An 18261-nucleotide genomic window follows, 5' to 3' on the forward strand; every position below is an offset into this window, starting at 1 on the left:
TTCGCGCTCACGCCGCGGCTGCAGCGGAGTTGGGAGCTCTGCACTACATTCGCGGGCAACAAAGCGGCCGCCCTCGAGGCCCGACAACAGCATCACGATTCCTTCTTTCGCGTCGAGGCTTCTGGCCGACCCACAGGGACTCCCGATTCGGCTCGCCGCGAAACACAGGCCGCCAGTGCGTGTCTGCCCTGAACCCATACGACGAAGGAGAAAGAGGGACGTGGAGAGAGTGGAGCGCACATGGTCTTACGGCGCGGCCGCTCCTTGGCGCATTCACGCGCCCCTTTCGGATGACTGCATACATCTGAGCGCGCCGAGTCCCACCAGCGCGTACTCGGTGCGAAGACGGTTCGGAGACCAACTGCGATCTCCTCAGCGTTGACAACTGCTTTCGATGCAGGCGGCTGCCCGCGCAACGGAAGCACGCGACAAGTCCGCGGCGCTCACCAGTCCCTCGACGGCCGGGGATTAATTCACCACTACCGGGTGGAGCATTAGGTTTGGTGAGTGTCCAAATCTACGGTTGTGCATTGGCATGGACTGTCTCTTATGTCGAGAGCTACGCAGTTGGAAGCTTCCACGGAAAAGTTGCTTTCGTTTCACGTGGTCCCACGTGAGCGGTCTATCGCGCCCAGTATGAGCTACACCGCGTCAGCTCATAGTGAGGGCGATAGCACATTCACAATAGTTAACCATGACTCACGGCGATATCACTGCAGTATTTCACTCTTTCGTTGGGCTTTTAAGTGAAGTGACATTTCGCCAGCGTGCCTTCTACAACACATGTTACGTGAAGGTAAGAAGATGAGGCAATTAATTTATTGGCTGTAAATGTGGTCATATTACCTATCCTGAGTTCTTGGCACGTGACTTATCTTTTATAGCACTGTATAACTTCTCGCGTAGACTCATTAGCTTGCAAATGGCCTTTAGGGTTCAAATTGAGCAAATGAGGCCTGTCCGGTGTGGAATTGGGGATCTTTGATTCTGCATATAATATCTAAAACACCAGTTGCACGAAACTGCTATCACTTAGTGCGCTAGCCAGCATTCTGCATAAGGCATCGAAAGCCGCGCTCCGCGAAGATGCGGAGAGAGCTGGAGCTAGAAACACCTTTTCGCTCCCTCACGCTCTCTAAAGCGCAAGAGGTTGCCTCCGGCAGAGCGAAATCATTTATTCCATCGAGTTTTGCGCATAATTCTGACATCTCTGAGGCAATGGGATGCTGACTCCTCACACCAGCTGGGTCAAACTGTTTTAAAACTGGATTTTTGTTTCAGTTTCTAGCGGCAAGGCTTGAGACCTTGGAAGCGTGCGGTCATTCATACCGGTATGCCGTACAACGGTCATTCGCGCTGCGAAGCTGCGTGCTCAGGCATGTGGTGGCCCAGCGATGCAGCACTATAATGCGCTAGTACATGGTTTCCCAGTAACTACAGGCTCTCATGGACTCGAACCACGGTTCCTTGGCTGTTGATCAGGCCGTCTGTAAAATTGGTAATAGCGGTTACTGACAATAAATCATCTATGGATGAGTTGAGAGTGCTCCTGAAAATCAGGCGACTGTGGGAGGCATAAGATTATGAGCGTTTGCAGACGCCTCCATAAAAGCCGGAAATGTTGCTCTCGCGCCGGTGCTCACAGCTCTGCCACTGGTCACAAGAGCCGTGCACGGCGGCATACAGCTGTTGCAAATGTTGCTTATGACACACTGCCCGAAACGATTGCAGTATACAGCACATCTAGGTGCCGCACACTGACTCCAAAGCAGCCCTGTCGCTCATGAAATTCATGGCGATGGCTGCTCGCCACGAAATGACAAACATCCCGACAGAGCTTCTTTAGGCCGGCTGGCTGGTAGTGGTAACCATACTACGGCAGGTCGCAAAGAGTACGCGTCGTCCTGGCGGGCCTTAACACAATTGTCACCTCCAGACAATCATTTTTTTTTTTTTTTTTTTTAAAGCGCTACTAGAAGTTCAGTTCTTGGCAGCGTAGTCAGAGCCGTTCTCAGAAGGATGCACTTCTGTTGCTGCCTTCCACCTTCTATGAGCCTCAGTTTTGCGAGCTCTAAGTGGTTTATACCCTGTATTTTCTCTCTAGACGCCTTGAATCAATATGCCTGCAGTGGCAGCTTCTCAATACACGGCTGGATCCATTTACGATACTTTTCGCAATAGGCGATCAGACAGAATGCGTACTACATGGCCGGAAACTTGACTGTGAAATGTTGTTTCATCACTATCACTTCGTTGGACGAAGTACGAGAGGCGAAAGCGTTCAATTGTCGCATCGGATGAGGGAGAAAACAATGTTGAAAAATGTTTCAAAGCGATCAAGCAGTGATAGATTCCCAGCCGTACCTTTAGCTTACGTTGAAAACACGGAGTTACTTCGTTAAAATGAGATGGACTCTGAATTGTTTGAGGATCCGGCTTTAATCTTTGTAGTAGACATAGCACTTCAGGGCGTTCCGTTACTGTGAGGTTCAAGGAGTTTTGTGAAATAATTGCGCCCAAGCATTTATAGGCAGAGGTACCACTGTCATGCGGCTTATTTGTACGGCTTTAGTACTAGCTTCAGCCTGTTTAATTTTTTGGATACTTTTTTTACAACAACACACGACTAGTAATCAATTTTTTTCTCATACATTGTTATCTCAATGCTAAAAATTACATCGAAGGGGGTGCGGTTCTGGCTGAAGCACGGATATATACAAAAGCCAGAAAGCGTCTGTGAAAGGGTTTAAATTACTTCGAATTTTTCAATTTAAGTAACAGAAAAACTGGTCCCACTTTTGAAGTGCCTCCTCCTTCTCAAAGTAATTTGACAGAGCAGTGTAACGGAGTTTAATAAATTTATCTTTTTAGATACTTGAATTATCAAACGCTTGACAAAAGTAAACTCAGCACCACTACGAAATCATGAACAATGCTGGACAGCAAGGAGCAGCCGTTCTTTTTCTGAGATAGCTAAATGATCATAACATGCATTTGTCACTTATAAACGATCTAATATATACCGTACCCCAACATGCCAAATTAACTGAAGGCAAATAAACTTGACCGATGGCCAGTAATTACATATTGTACCGCTCTGCCTCCTTTTAAATAAATCAGTATAGCGCATGGGCCTTCCAGTAGGCCGTCAGTTCACTGATGTTCGCTGAAATTAAACAGAATTGCCATATATATCGGGTATTTCTGATGGACACATTTTGTACAGTGGCATCATGTCTGTGCAGGGCACCTTATCCTTTCGGAGCTGAACACGCTGCACAGCAGCGAATTCGTAGGGGACATACTGTAGAACCGTGGTATTCGTAAAGAAGGCACACTCAAATATGTCAATGGACTCGGTCGACAACCAGTGATCGCGCTTGCATGGAACATCAGCGCGCGCCGAGGTGGCCTTGGGAAAAACAGAGAGGAGGACAGTTCGTGGGACGCGCCTCTTGCCGTTACCGCTGCTCACGACGTGAAAGGGTGCAACAGTTCACTTGAGAACTTGCGCAACTTGGCTGCCTTGTTTTGTCGCCCCCGAATGGACAAGGCGCAGACCCGGCCTTCCGCGCTAGCGAGACACAAGACTTCTGGAGAAAGAAGACGCCCTCTGAGGGCACTGCAGCTCCGCGGAGTACTATTTTGTGACGATTCTCCCTGCCCTGGATGTCATTTTTCTCTTCTCGTGAATTAACGAGAATAGAAACGCGTAAAAGGCTTGCTCCATACTCCAAGAAAGAGTCCGGAAGTTAATCGACATTTACTGCGTATAATTTTGCAGTTGTTTTTAGTTTACATGGCGTCCTGAAATAGCAATCTTTCAGCAGTCTATTGACACAGTAATTGTGCCTGACGCTTGGAAAATCCCCCGCATTATACCTATATTTAAATTTGGAGATCCTTCTGTCCTCTCAAATTACAGGCCCATCTCATTAACGAGTGTACCGTACAATGTTTTGGAAGACATCATATCATCAGCAGTAATGAAGTGCCTCAATCAGCACAACTTTTTTTTTTTTTTTTTCAAAATCAACACGGATTCTTGCACGGTCGTTCTTGTGAGTCACAGTTATTCGAACTCGTAGGCGACCTTGTACGACGTGGTACACCAATTAATGAGAATTGATACCACATTCATCGACGTTGCAAAAACGTTCGACAAAGTCGCTCACAATCGCATTTAAACTTGCCAATCTTAACATAAACAGCTAGGTCGTGAATTGGATTGTTAACTTTTTAACTCACCGACAGCAGTTTGTGTCTATCAATATATTTTGCTCTGCATTAATTCATGTAAAGTCTGGTGTGCCTCAAGGTTCGGTGTTTGGGCCTGTCCTCTTTCCTATTTACATTAATGACATAAGCATCAACCTCAGTTCTCAAATTAGGCTTTTTTCCCACGACTGTGTTATTTACAGAACGATTACTGACCCTCACGATACTAATGCTTTGCAATCAGATCTTGCCGGAATCGCTAAGTGGTACAATCAATGACGTATGGAAATAAACGTTTCAAAAAATTAGTTGTGGTTTAGCTCTGGTTAAACCTGTATGGAAGCGGAAGCTTCTTTTGCCTGCTACATTATTCCCATATCACGCCCTATCAGTGCAGGGTGCTACATTATTGGGGACACTTAAGCTCATCCTTTAAGGGTATGAGGCGAGAGCGTAAGTTATCAGCCCACATATAAAGTTTAACCAAGCCGCATGGAAGTGCCTGCGTGTCGTAGGGGTAACGAGAATGCAAACGGTTCTAGCAGGCTGATTCTGATATTTCCCTCACATATGAAAGGAGCGACCCGAGTTGTCAGCTCCTGCCCGCGGCATAACGTGAATTCAAATGTCATGGCAGGCTGATTTTGTTATGAAGAAACCGCAGCTACGCCGTGAAGCGGCGTAGCTGCGGCTACCCGAGTTCTCTCTTTGTCTGTCGAAGTGTTGCTTTCGCAACAAAACGAAAGCTGTAACATTTACGACGACCAGAACCACTGAGCCAATCTCTTATTCTATGGATAACGTGGGCATGGAACAAGTTCCTGCAGTCAAATACCTAGGTGCCCACATTTCTTCATATTTGACATGGCACACGCATATTTATTACATAACCACTAAACCATCCAAAACCGTCGGTTTAATTAGGCTTCACTTGTACTTTGTAAATCAGGCAACCAATCTGTTAGCATACACAAGTTTAGTAAGAACGCAACTAGAATATGCCGGTTTCATCTGGAACCCACGTCCAGCCTATCTTGTAGAGAAACTGAAATCGCTTCAAAATAAGGCAGCTAGATTTATCACACGGAAGGACGCTCGATACTCAAGTATCACAGATATTAAATCATCTCTAAATTTAAGCTCACTTCAAAAGCGAAGACCTGTCATCCTTCTATGTCACTTTCACAGGCACAATTCATCATCGTTCACAGAATCTCATATCAAACCAGCACATCGCATTTCCCCCCGTTTAGACCACTGCTTTAAACTGCCCCCCCCCCCCCCCCCCCCCCCTATGTTCATTCACCTATGTTCTTGGCCATTTAACACTGGAATAAACTACCACCCAGAAGTCGTTCCCGAAAAAAATTACCACGCATTTGTTAGCGAACTGAAGTACCATGATAATTCATAGTAGATTGTTGTCAGTAGTGTATTCTTTTATAGTTTGCATCCAGCATTGTGGTCCACGTGTGCATGTGTATCAAGTACTTTTTTTATCCACTCATGTACTCTTTGTTTCTCGCAGCGCATGCTTGTTTATGGCTTTCCGTTTTTATATTTCACTGTTATGTACTACAACGAGTTTATGGTTTGTTGTTTTCAGGCCCTTATGTAATGCACATAAAAGGCCTTTAGGGCACCTGGATAAAAAAAAAAAAAGCAACGCAAATATTAGTCAGGAGTACACGATATAGAATTGAAAGCTTCCAAGGTCCTATGCTTTGTTCCTTCGACTGTCAAGCCCTCGCCTCCTTGCAAAAACGCATTGCGACATCCCTCCTGCGTGACCATAGATGACAGTAATTGAATTGCAGTAGTGATATTACTGGTTTGTGTGAACGTCCCAAAGCGACTCAGGGTACGAGAGACGCCGTAGTGGAGGACTCCGGAAATTTCGACCACCTGCGTTTCTTTAACGTACGCTGACATCGCACAGCACACGGGAGCCAAGGGTTTTCACCTCCATCGAAAGCGGCTGTCACAAACGGGATATTACTTATACTGATTACTGATGCTGACTAGTGAGTAGTGATATTACTGTAATTTAATTAAATTAATTAATTTACTGGTCTGGTAAGTTAGTAATGTAATTACCTACTTTAGGGCACTAATTTCGCAGCAAAAGTAATAAATTCATTTCTGAAATTACTTTACTAACGTGTAGCAGGGCTATTTGAATAGACAACACGGTAGAGCAGGAACGAAGGTGGCAAGCCTGAGCCAGCGTAACGGGTCAGCAAAAAGAGACAGTTGAGTATAACAGTGCGTCTGGGACCTCCTATGGGTAATCGCAACCTTTTCCCAAGCAACAAGATGTAAGGCGTCAAGGGATCGTCGAAGGGACACATGGTTGCAAGACGGTCTGGGCTCAAAACTAGTTTGGGAGCATGCAGTGCCATTCCCATTGTGTCGGCTATAGGGCGAATTCCGGTAAAATCGTCCCCGGGAAAAACTGCCCCGGTGTAAACGTCCCCGGAAAATATTGTCCCAGAGAAAAAAAAAAAGAAAAAGTTCCTGGTAGAAAAGTCTCTATTTGCGAAGTAGGAAAAAATGTCCCCAAAGGGATGCAATCAAACGTAGTGTTTCGTCAAGCATCGCCTCGCCTAGTGTCCGGCTTATCAATGGAGGATTGCTTTTACCATCACCGGCTTTTACTTATTTTAGTACAAATCTACGTTTTATGGCTTCAGCTTTCCCCTTGTTTTTATTTTGTTGCCTACTGTTTCTGTTTTTTTTTTTTTTTTCCCCTCCGTGTGATGTATAGTTGTTCATTGTGCTAAAAGGCGCAGATTGCGTTTCCCCGGGGCGGGCTGCAATATAGTACGGCACAACGCTTTCACCCGTCGGATTTAAAGTGACCAAACGGCCAAACATCATACTGATGCAGGGCGTTCGTAACAAAAATAATGATGGTGGCGGGAAATGATTTGCCTAGGGCAAGTGGATCTCTGGATTGTACTTCAGCGGCATCCCCGGTCGTAGTGTTTGGTACTGGAATGTTTCATGACATGACCTGCGCTGCACTGCCGTGGTGTGATGTAGTACTCAAATAGCGGCCCCGTCAACAGCGCTCTCGCCCTCGCCCTCGCTTTTTTTTTTTTTTTTTTTTTTTTTTTTTTTTTTTTTTTTTTTAGGGATAAAAGGCGCGCTGACCACCGCCTTCGATGGGCCGGACGCTGCGGACAGTGCTCCAGGCCACTATGGTCAACGATCGACCGGTTAAGGCTAGGCCTGCCGTCTCTAGGTCACCATCTACGGGCTTGTAGGTAACATATGTCAAACAAAAACAGCGCAGGGACAGGGCAGAGACGAGAAAGGACACGCACGAGCGTGTATCCTTTCTCATCCCTCTCCTGTCCCTGCACTATTTTCGTTTGATAAGTACCTCCATCCCCACCGGAAGTGTGGAAAGAATTCTACACTGTCGCCGTCCAAAGGGTTGATGCCCGTCGCCCTAATATCTGCGACAACGTACAGCACAGCACTAAAAGGCTGTGCGTTTAAATAGAGAAGTTGATTTTTTGTTTCTAGGTTTACTTTGTTTTTACATGGATGAAAATTAGAAAGTAACTTAAAAATAACTGCATTACTCCGTAGAAGTCATTGTAATGTAATGTCATTAATTTTGGGGAGCAGCAATCAATGATGTATTTTAATTAAATGCTTGCGATTTTCAGGAAAGTAATTTGCAATTTAATTTAATTCATTTTCAAAGGTAATTTTGCGAAGTAAGTTCGACATTGTGCTGAGTACCAAGCTCTTGCACTGCACACCGCTCAAGTTCAAGTCATAAGTTCCGCAGGGCGCTGTTTATTATTATTTTTTTTCGTCAGCATAGGGAGTGATGCCATATGTGCTGGAAGATGAGCTATTTCGTCTATTTTTACTTCGCGCTTATTGCCCGATCGATCAATGTCGTCGTTTCTTATTCCGACCAGCATGGCAATGTGAGGTGTGCGCACCGATTACTGTGTGAATTATGAAAGTCTTTGCGAGTGTGTCATGCAATGCTTCAGGATCGCGTTTCAGGGTGAGCTGAAGGGCCTGCTTTTTTATGTAAGAAATAGTTTACCTCGCAACTCGTAAGACTGCGCGAGTTTCTGCATTCGGGAAAAAAAAAATGCTTGAATATACTGCTCAATGCCAGCGCATGTTAACGTCGCCCATGTAGTGGAAATTAATCCAGAGCCCTCCTCCACAGCGCCTCCCATTCTTTGCGTACAGCGCGCGAAATTAGTTTCATGTCTTACATACCACGAACCACAGCCACGGCCATTGCAAGCGTAATTGAGAACGCATGTTGTTGGCACCGCGCACGATGTCCAGCCTGAATGCATCCATGTCGCAGCCAATTGGTTACATAAAGCACACGGAGGTATTACACCGCGTGTGCATTCGATCTAATTCTTCACTGCATAATGAACGACCGCGGCGCTACAATCACGAACCAACAAACTCGCGTGACCCCTGAATTCGTTCGCACTGACAGCACAAAAGCTCCTTAGCCCGCCCAGATGGACAGCTCTGTGACCGCCGCGAAACGGAGCGCCCTTTACCCAACAGTCAAGGTGAGTATAATAGCGGTCCGCGACAAACAGTTCTCCGTCGCACAGGCCGTCCTTGATGCGACAAAACACCCGAGACAGATCCACCCTGGGGCGGCGGTCATTGTCCGACGCGGATGCATATGACGCCGCGCAGATGCGGCCGTTCAGCATCGGCAACTCTGCGAACGCCACTCGGTGACCTTCGAGGGACACGCGCTCGCCGCAGACATCGGCGAGTTTCAGCAGCGGGGCCAGGGGGTGACAAGCGTACCTTCGAAAAGCGTTGCGCCACTGGCCTCGGCGCCACTTGTAACAGCTTCCCCGGAGAGCGCGGCGCGCGTGTCCGCATATGCGCAATTAGAGGATCCGCTCACCCCGCCAAAACAACTGCGTTGGGCAAAGACCGCACGACAAAAGCCTACGGAGGTGAAGGACTTCGAGCACATAGGCCGCATGTCTTTTCACAACCTCTCAAAGAATCTGTGTGCTTCATCAGCTGACACAGACGGGTCATCGTTATGTCTCAACCTCTTGGCCCGTCTCACGAGGACGTAACGCGGCTTTCTGCCGGTGTTGCTAAGAAGTGTTGCACGGCCACTCCTTGCTTCGCTGCGACCGCGCGGACGCGACAGACCCCACTGATTGCCTGCCCATTTGGGTGTGCTTTGCGCTTCATCGAACATTTGCTGAGAGAGCCCGCCGGTCGATGGCGCGGAACGTGCCGTCATTCCCATGGCGCGGTACAGGATGAAGGCTGGTTCGCTCCGGTGCCCCTCCCGTCTCCGGACCATGGCGGCGGCCACGGTGCTTCCAGGGTCACCATAGGATGGGAAGCCCTTGGCTCGCAGTTCGGAATTCCCACTGCACGGAAGGCAGTGTCCTGTGTTCGCGATAACAGCGTGCGGATTCCAAGAGAAAGTTCCGTGCGGCCGAACGCTTGATTTGCGCTGTACAGTGTAACTGTGCCCTGAAAAGTATCCCAACTGCATATTGTTCATTTGATTATACTTTCAATAATCTAGGCCAATGTTTTATGATTTTTACTAATATCATGTCTCCATTATGACTTTCGATCGGGGGTGCTCAGCTTGCGATTTCGATACGGGAACACCGGACAGCCAGTGACAGACTGCCTATGCGCTGTTTCTAGAACAAATCAAACATCGCCGCCCCCCTCCCTCGTAACTTCGCATCCTACAGCATCCCTTCGCATCTTTAACTTAAATTCAATTCAAACTCATAAGAATTAATTAAGGTGACACGCCTTAAGTGAAGAGGCGATAGCGCATTTAACGCCGCCTTGCCATACACGGAATCTTTTTACATATTTTTATTGTCAACTGTAAATTGGTGTAAAAGGAAAGGAAAGTGCAGTATATGTCAGACTTCTCGGCGGACACCTGACCCGCGCCATAGATGAAGGAAGGAAGGCGGGAGTGAAAGAAGAAAGAGGTGCAGTAGTGGATGGCTGTGGAACAACTTCTACTATCTGGGGATCCTTAACGTCCACTGATATCTCACAGTAGACGGGCGCCTTTGCGTTTCGCCTTTATCGAAACGCGGCCGCCGCGGTTCGGTTCGAACCCAGGTACTTAAGTTGGTTTTGGGGGTAAAGGCGCAGTACATGTCTCACTGCTTGGCGCATGGACACGTGGACTTACAATTAACGGCATACAATGTGTACATATGTCGTCCGTTTTTCATCCCTATCGCAAACTAACCTCCAACATGACTTGCATACAAATTCTAAGTGGGAAGCGAAATGCTAGGACACAATATCCTGAACGCTGCACAAAGAAGAATTGGTCCACCGTTTTGATACGGAACCACGTGCGCATTTTCCCCTGGCACCACATGTCGCCGGTGGCGACTACTTTTCGAGCGAACGAGCTAAATAGACTATCGCGTAAAAGTTCGGCAAGGACAGCTAAGGCTGCTTACGTGTGTGAATGCGACAGCGTTATAGCCTACCGAGGGAGATGTTTTCGACATTTTTTTTAAAGTTATTTCTGTTGGTATTGCATTCGATGTGCGTGTTTGCGTGATCCACATAGGCTGCCATGCCTCACGCGGAATCTAGGAACTGTATTCGCCAAAACTTCGCTTTAAAATTATGATGGTGGAGGTGTGAATGCCGTTGATTTGAATTCTTGTCTTGAGTTAGCCTCCCTACTGACTAGTGAATGTATGCAATATGCAATGAGAAATCATCCGAAGCTTTGCGACAAAACGTGGCATCACAATTTTCATACGAATAGCTCAAAAACTGGTGCCATATGACAATTTGCCAATGGTGATTATATATATATAAAGAGAGAGAGAGCCCTAGCACAGTGAAACCAATTAAGGGCTGTTCAGGGTCCCGTATGCTGATCTGCAGTATTTTTGTTCACAACTGTTAATTAGTAAAGACTAATTAGATATTTAAATTTTTGCCTTGAGGGAAAAAAGTGTCAAGTATCAATGCAAAAGTTGTAGCTCTTCTAGAAAAACGGCTAGCTACGTTGTTTCCATCATCATCATCATCAGCCTGACTATACCCACTGCAGGGCGAAGGCCTCTCCCATATTTCTCCACTTAACCCGGTTCTGTGCTAGCTGCATCCACTTGACCCCCGCGAACTTCTTAACCTCATCTACCCACCTAACTTTCTGCCGCCTACTGCTACGCTTTCCTTCTCTTGGAATCCAGTTTGTTGCCCTATGCGACCATCGGTTATTCTCTTCGCACTACATGTCCTGCCCATGCCCATTTCTTCTTCTTAATTTTCACTAGAATGTGCGGTGGCGAACGTCAGTAATTGTGAAGTAAATGCTGATCACTACATAATTAACAGAAATTTAACAATGAACTATTTAAATAACAACTTTTGGCGACTATCGGCAACGGCAGGTATGTAGCCACTAATATGCGGCGCGATATCAATTTTTAAAACAAATAAATATTCGTTTTTTCAAGGGCTGCGGCGCGAGGATATCTGAAGCTTCTCCGGGAGAAGCCAAAACTGAGCGTTTGAGGAGCTGATTTTTTATCTCATTATTTTCGTCACTAGCTTCGTGAAAGGAATAACGCCACGCTTCTGGGGCAACGTACAGATTGAAGTTTAACGGTGCCTTATTGGATGTATATTCAAGTGGCGTCACGGGCACCATTTTTTGGGGCAGGGCACAGCTTCAGCAGTGCAAGTATACGTAACAGGCGATGATGAGACGATTAGGATCTTTGTATGGGCTAGTTGGTTCATAGCTTTAAAAAAATTAACACAGCGTACGTCTTGTGTGTTGTCTTATTCTTGTGTCCGGTTTCTCCGCGCTGCTAATTTTTTGAAAGATAGGATGTTTAGATATGCTTGCAGCCTTTAGCACAAAATGACCGCATCTGTCACATAGGTGCATACTCCCTATATTTCTCTCATTATTTCTGTCAAGCGTATATTTCTTTTTATGACGCCGCCGCGGTTGTGCAGTGGTTAGGGCGCTCGATTACTGCGCCCAAGGATGCGGGATCGAATCCCGGACGCTTTTCGATGGAGGCGAAAAGCAAAGGCGCCCGTGTGCTGTGAGATGTCAGTGCACGTTGAAGAACCCCAGGTGGTCGAAGTTTCCCGAGCCCTCCACTACGGCTTTTCTCATAGCCTGAGTCGCTTTCGGAGGTTAAATAATCTAAGCCAACCGAAACCAACCAAATTTCTTTTACCCGCGGTGTTGGCTTGACAGCTAAAATAATCGAGAATGATTTGGTAGCTGTAAACATTGTAACTGTAGAAATTTGAATTGCAGTGCAGTGTTGCTTGGTATCGGCTGATTCGATAGGGTTGCTGGAGCAGACACTTCTCGTGTTGTAAAAAGTGGTAGTATCTGATTAGAAGACTTTGACCTCATATTTGCCATTTTCTTGTTGTATAACGAACGGCAGTCAATGAAATTTTGATGATACAGTTGTTTTTAGCCCCACTTGGCCGCTGCACGAAAGAACTACATGAAATGACGCGAAATAATTTCCACATAGCGTGTTCAAACTGCTTGCCGTCCATTGCGATGCACAGAAGAATGCGGTCTTAAAGGTGTTCACGGCATAAATGAGCATCTCTCGGGGAATATTTTCAACTGACATCTTGACACGCTGCTTCAAGCCTTCGAGGCTCACCGGCTCGATCTTGAAAATTTAGTTAACGTACCCCCGGAAAGACGATATCCAATGGTGACCAATCGGATGGCCTTGGAGGCCAAGCTGTTGTTCCACTACGCCCACTCCATTAGTTGGGAAAAATGCTGTCCATGCAGGAATTGCCGAGCCGAAAATAAAAATGCAGCGGTGCTCTGTCATGCTGGAACCATATTTTTTTTTTTTTCAACACGAACAGTGGTAGCCCTGATGCATATCCGAGTCAGAGACGGCACCTTTTCAATGCAGTCTGTGTACTTTTCCCCAGTATGGCTTCCTTCGGTGAAGTAAGGATCGACAATACGGCCGTCATAAACGCCACTGCTTAAAATGAATATTACTTAGCGCTTGTGCTGACGTAGGCAATGTGGGTTCTTGTCGCACCAATAATGGGCATGGTGGAAATTGACGTTCGAGCCCCTGCAAAATTGGACCTCGTCTGTCGAAAGCATTTTGTGCAGAAATTCTCATCACATTTAATTAGGCACCAGTTTCTGAAAGTCATTTGGTGTCGGTTCCTGGTGAAAACGCACATGGCATATGATTGGTAGCTGTCCCTTGAAAGTGGCCTCCAAACTGAAGGCGGGATGGCTCGTACATACTGGCAATTGCCTTGACACGCGCTTCCGAACTGACAGAAACGTATACCAGGAAGTCGACGTGAAAACCATCTCTTACACTGTCTGGCCTTTTTATTTTCCAAACATGGACTGATTCAGTGGTTCAAACCGATTAAATGTCGATACGAACGTGGAGTGACTTGGCACACGATGGCCAGGATGCTGGGCAGCATAAAGTGTGCATGCTAGCTCCGAGTTTGCACGCTGACATAAGCGACCAGAATGTCCCCCTTGTAGCAGTAGAGTAGCGATGGCGCGGCCATTCCGACAATCTCAGGCGGCACTTCCACACAATCAAGTAATTTGAAACACTGGCACCGCAACGGAGTTGCCACACGCTCGCCTCCAAAACAAGCCCCTCAAAAGCAAACGTCTGCGTTTTTTTGTGAAACTGGAGCTAACACATGCTAGCACAACCTATTCTATTAACGTTTACAGCCACAGCCGCGCAAGGCCTTCGTTGCATGCGGACAAAGGTTTTCTTTTACGGACGCGGTTGCTAACACGCAGCGATTATAGGAAAGCAGAAGCTCAAGCTAATGCGTAAATGAACACACGATGACGCCTCAAATCGAACCCCTCTAATCGCCAGACCAGAGTGGCGAGTACAGGGGGAAAAAGAAATTGCTGTTGCGACTATCAGAGCTCTCAAAGTTGACGCTACCGCTGCTGACGGTGACTATCCTTTTTCTTACGCCGGGCGACTAAGCAGAGCGTAACGCCAGCCATGGTGGAGCTGAGTGTAGAGGCTTCCTAGCCAGGGAAGTTAGCACACTTGCTTTGAATTGGGCGCAACATTCATTACGACACGTCACCAGCGGACGTTGCGCTTGCGTCAGACTTCCGGCGATCCTCGAGTGCTGTTTAGGTTTCTAGCAGAAAAAGAAAAAACTCCAAATTTCTCCCGCTGCAGCGTTTTAGAGAACGACTTTTTATGAAAGCAGCAGGTAAAAACTAGGCAGTAGTAGAAATCAGATAAGCGTAAGAAATAGACATCACCGTCGTTGTCATATAGAACGAGCTTTAAAATAAGTTTTACATTGTGAATATAAAATGTTTCCAGCTGAACGGCTGGGCTGGAGCTCCTGCAAAAAATGGCAGCGCAGGAACGGAGATTCTGAAGGAAATTTTGCAAACAGCGGGAACGGCAAAAGTCGCAAAGTTGCTACTGTCGTTTATACTGTCAGTGACGGCTCGCGAGTGTATTGATTTGAATCATTTCATCCCGTTCTCTTTCACATGCAATGAAAGTTTCTATGAGCTATGTTGTATCGTCACCACCAGCACTGAACCGCTGTTGGGGGAGCGCGACACGCGTAACTGCATCCTGAATTCCTCAACAGCAATGATACAGACGTGGAAGGTGCTCTATGTAGACCGTGAGCAGCATGATGAGACGGCCAACTTATTATCTATTACCCGCACATAAAATCTGAGTTTTCCGACTTTCCGTCCTTCTAGTGATTGAAAGCAGAAAATTTCAGGTGTGCTGTGCGCTTTACGAGATGAATACGCTTCTCACGCGCCGGAAATTCAAAACTGCGGTGCCAGAACTCCGAGCCTCAGTTGAGCAGTTTTAAACGCTTGTTACGTCTTTTCGCGTATATGGAAAGGATATGAATGAAAGAGAAACGAATCTCCAAACAGTTCCAGTGAATTGCGAATCTAAATCATAAACTCGATTCCGTCCTAGCTGAACTTGTACGCCGCACAAAGTGTCCTTGTACCAAATGTTGCCGCTTGTCCATCCCGCCCTTCTTCCGTGATCACACCACAAGATAGGACGGGCTGGGCTTCGGTTCGAGAATTGGCGCAGCCATAAGCACGACAGAACTGCCACTTTCTTGTTCGCTGACTTTGATCAGGAGAGCTGAAAGTCAGATAATTACGGACGTAGCGCCAAAGTTTTAGCAATTATCTAGTGTCGGTTATGTTGCTCAAGAGTGTAATATAGTTGATAAAGAAACTTTAGGCGTCGATAGTCGACTTACGGGACTCTGTCAAAAGTCCGCTCAAGCTCGTCATCACTATCTGCCGTGCGTATGCAGTCATGAGCGATATGAGATAAAACAAATTTTGAGCATTCTTTTTTTATTACTCCATAATTATGTGTGAAAAGCCCAGCTTCTTTTATTTTTTCAGTTTTCTGACAAGCTTTCTTCCGGATGCATAGTATTAATAAAGGACGTCTTCATATTTAGTAGAGAAATACCGAGAATGTTCGCAATTTTGTGCAAAAAGTTTGTTCCGTCACATATTACTCATGACTGTACAACTCTGGGCACTCCCGATCTCCCGGCACTGAAAGCTCCATGCAGAGCCAGAGCTCTCGCAAAAAAGGCGACGAGATGCTGCGTCACCTTGTCATGGGCCAGCTGTTCAATGGCAACACCGGCCCTAACAAGATAGGGCGTTTCAGGGAAAGGTAAGGGAAGTTTTTGAACACGCGGATGCGTGTACGCGCCAGAATCTTGAGGACTGATGGGACGAGTGAGAGGCGCGCGGGGGTATGTTTAAATAAATTTCGCTTTTATTGCTTTTAATACGTGCCGGGTGCGTCAAAATGATCCGTGTGGAGTCTGGGGGAACGTGATACTCCTCAATTCATGGCGCAGATAAAACCCAGTGGGCATCATGCCCTTCATAACCTACACGCCGCGGGAATCAGTCGCAGGCCCGCGCGAGTATGATGGACGTCTGTCTCTCGCCTCGTTCATGGACTTGTGGCGCAGCACACTCTCCTGGAAGCAATGCGTGCATGCGTTTCAGCGGGCGAGAGGAGCGGGCATTAGGCAGCTGACCGCACCAACACGTGCCCAGCACTCGGCCCCACATTCTGCCAGGCCCATGGGGGAAACGAGCAGCAGTACACAATAGGGATGACGAGAGGGGCGGCGCAAAAAAATAATAATAATAAAGAGAGCGGCCGCAGTAAAGGCCGCGCACTTTCACGGTCGACTTGACGCCGCCAGATGCGCTGGACGACGGCGCTCTCACCCGCGGATGCGTGACGCTCAGTCGCCGCCGTGGCTCCCTTTCTCTTTCTTCTTTCGCCTAACCTAATAAGCGCTCAGCTGGAATCGCCGGGCTGCCGCCAGCGAACGGCCGCTTCATCCACATGCCCCGCAAATCTCGACGCACCGCGAAACGAGGGCAGTAAGTCAAAACGGAAACACTGTCTTCGCAGCGCTCATGTAACGCGCCGCACATTTCCCCGTATGCCCGCATAGCATTCATATCGTCAGAAAGTTTCTCGCCCGATGGTGCCAGCGAGAGTTTATTGCCGCAGCGACCTCAGACTCTCCCGGCAGTTGTTCCGCGGCTATCGCTGTTGCCGATCGAGGGGTCTCTTGCACGCTGCTCCTCTCACTGTACACGGCTGCTGTGCACGGGTACAAAAGCCGTCACCCGAGTCAATGATCTCGCGCGCTCTCACGCTCGCTGCGAGTCACCAAGGAGGGCTATTCCTTCCCTATGAGCGGCAGTATGACTCGATTTCGTTTGAGCCAGTCTCTCGTCTGCGGTCCTCGAGTCTCAATGAAGCGGGTGCCTATCACACAGAGCACCGTTTGGAAGACGGGTCATTTGAAAATCCGGGTAGAGTGTACTCTCGCATTAGTGTGCCGCAAAAGACGCGCCCTGTTTAAGATATGCCATGTGGGGTTTAACGTCCCGAAAGCAACCTCGACTATGAAGGACACCGTAGTGGAGGGCCCCGGATTAATTTCGACCACCTGCGGTCTTTAACGTGAGCAGACATCGCACAGCACACGGGCACCTTGCGTTTCGCCTACATCAAAATCTGGCCGCCTGCTGCCGGTATCGAGCCCGCCCCCTTCGTTCTCAGCACTCGAGCGCCTTAACCACGTAACCATCGCATCAGGCCTGTCCTGATTCAGAAGCGTCATTCCTGTTCAGAAGGTAACTATGACAAACCTGCTGCACAGAAGGCCGAAAAGGTAATGGCTTTCTTCGAATTTACTTTAGAGCGGACGCTCTTATGGGAAGCATTCTGTGGGCCCATCACACAAGTCGTTTGAAGAAGCGGTTTGCTCATCGAGAGCAATATCAAGTTGTCAAAAAGGGCGCATAGCTAATGATAGAACGTATACAGAAAGCTAATTTTCAAGAACAACCAAAGCAGTCGTGCTGAGTTGAATTTGACCTCCTATTCCACTGCATCGTTTCTTATCCGGTCATGTCCATCTTCCTTCGAGGAGGCGGTTGTCTCCTCCGCACGGATGGTACAGGGATCGTGATACCCCTGGGCAAGTTTATAGCGTTTTTGCTAGTGCTGATGGCCCAACACAACAGCGACAAGTCTATAGGTGCCAAGTGATGTGGCCCAAATGCGCATGGAGTGGCCCAGCTTCCAGTATTGGGGCAGTTATACAGCCGGGAATTGCAATGGTACTTGACATCTTTTTTGCCGTAGAGGGAACACTTTCTGCTGATATGAAAATATTTGGAACTCATGCAATTATCTGCTAAGGAGGAGGAGCAAGCGCCGAGGCAGTGGAAGTTATGCGCTTGCTTTGCGAAGACAGTGATGGAAGGGAGAGATGGTGCGAACAGCGTGTGCGCCAGTGCCCTTCGTGCCAGTAAGCATGTACAACGTTCTGTCTTAAATAGACGGCACGAACGAGTCTGCCTACGCGCATGCACATGACGCTGGTTCACTGCGCTTGAACTCAGCAGTGTGGACATGC

At 47.5% G+C, this 18261-nt stretch overlaps 1 protein-coding gene across 2 annotated transcripts in view; it reads left to right on the forward strand.

Moving 5' to 3' along the window:
- The first annotated feature begins 293 nt into the window (after window positions 1–293).
- LOC146205137 (cuticlin-3-like) overlaps window positions 294–18261 on the forward strand; it is a 35836-nt gene continuing 17868 nt past the window's right edge. For both annotated transcript variants that reach the window (XM_084586845.1, XM_084586848.1), the window contains exon 1: window positions 294–503. The gene's annotated coding sequence lies outside the window, so the exon portion shown is untranslated. The remainder of the gene's footprint in view (window positions 504–18261) is intronic.

Source organism: Amblyomma maculatum, chromosome 1 (genome assembly GCF_055883805.1).
Source record: "Amblyomma maculatum isolate TAMU_Amacu chromosome 1, ASM5588380v1, whole genome shotgun sequence".
Taxonomy (NCBI): Eukaryota; Metazoa; Arthropoda; class Arachnida; order Ixodida; family Ixodidae; genus Amblyomma; species Amblyomma maculatum.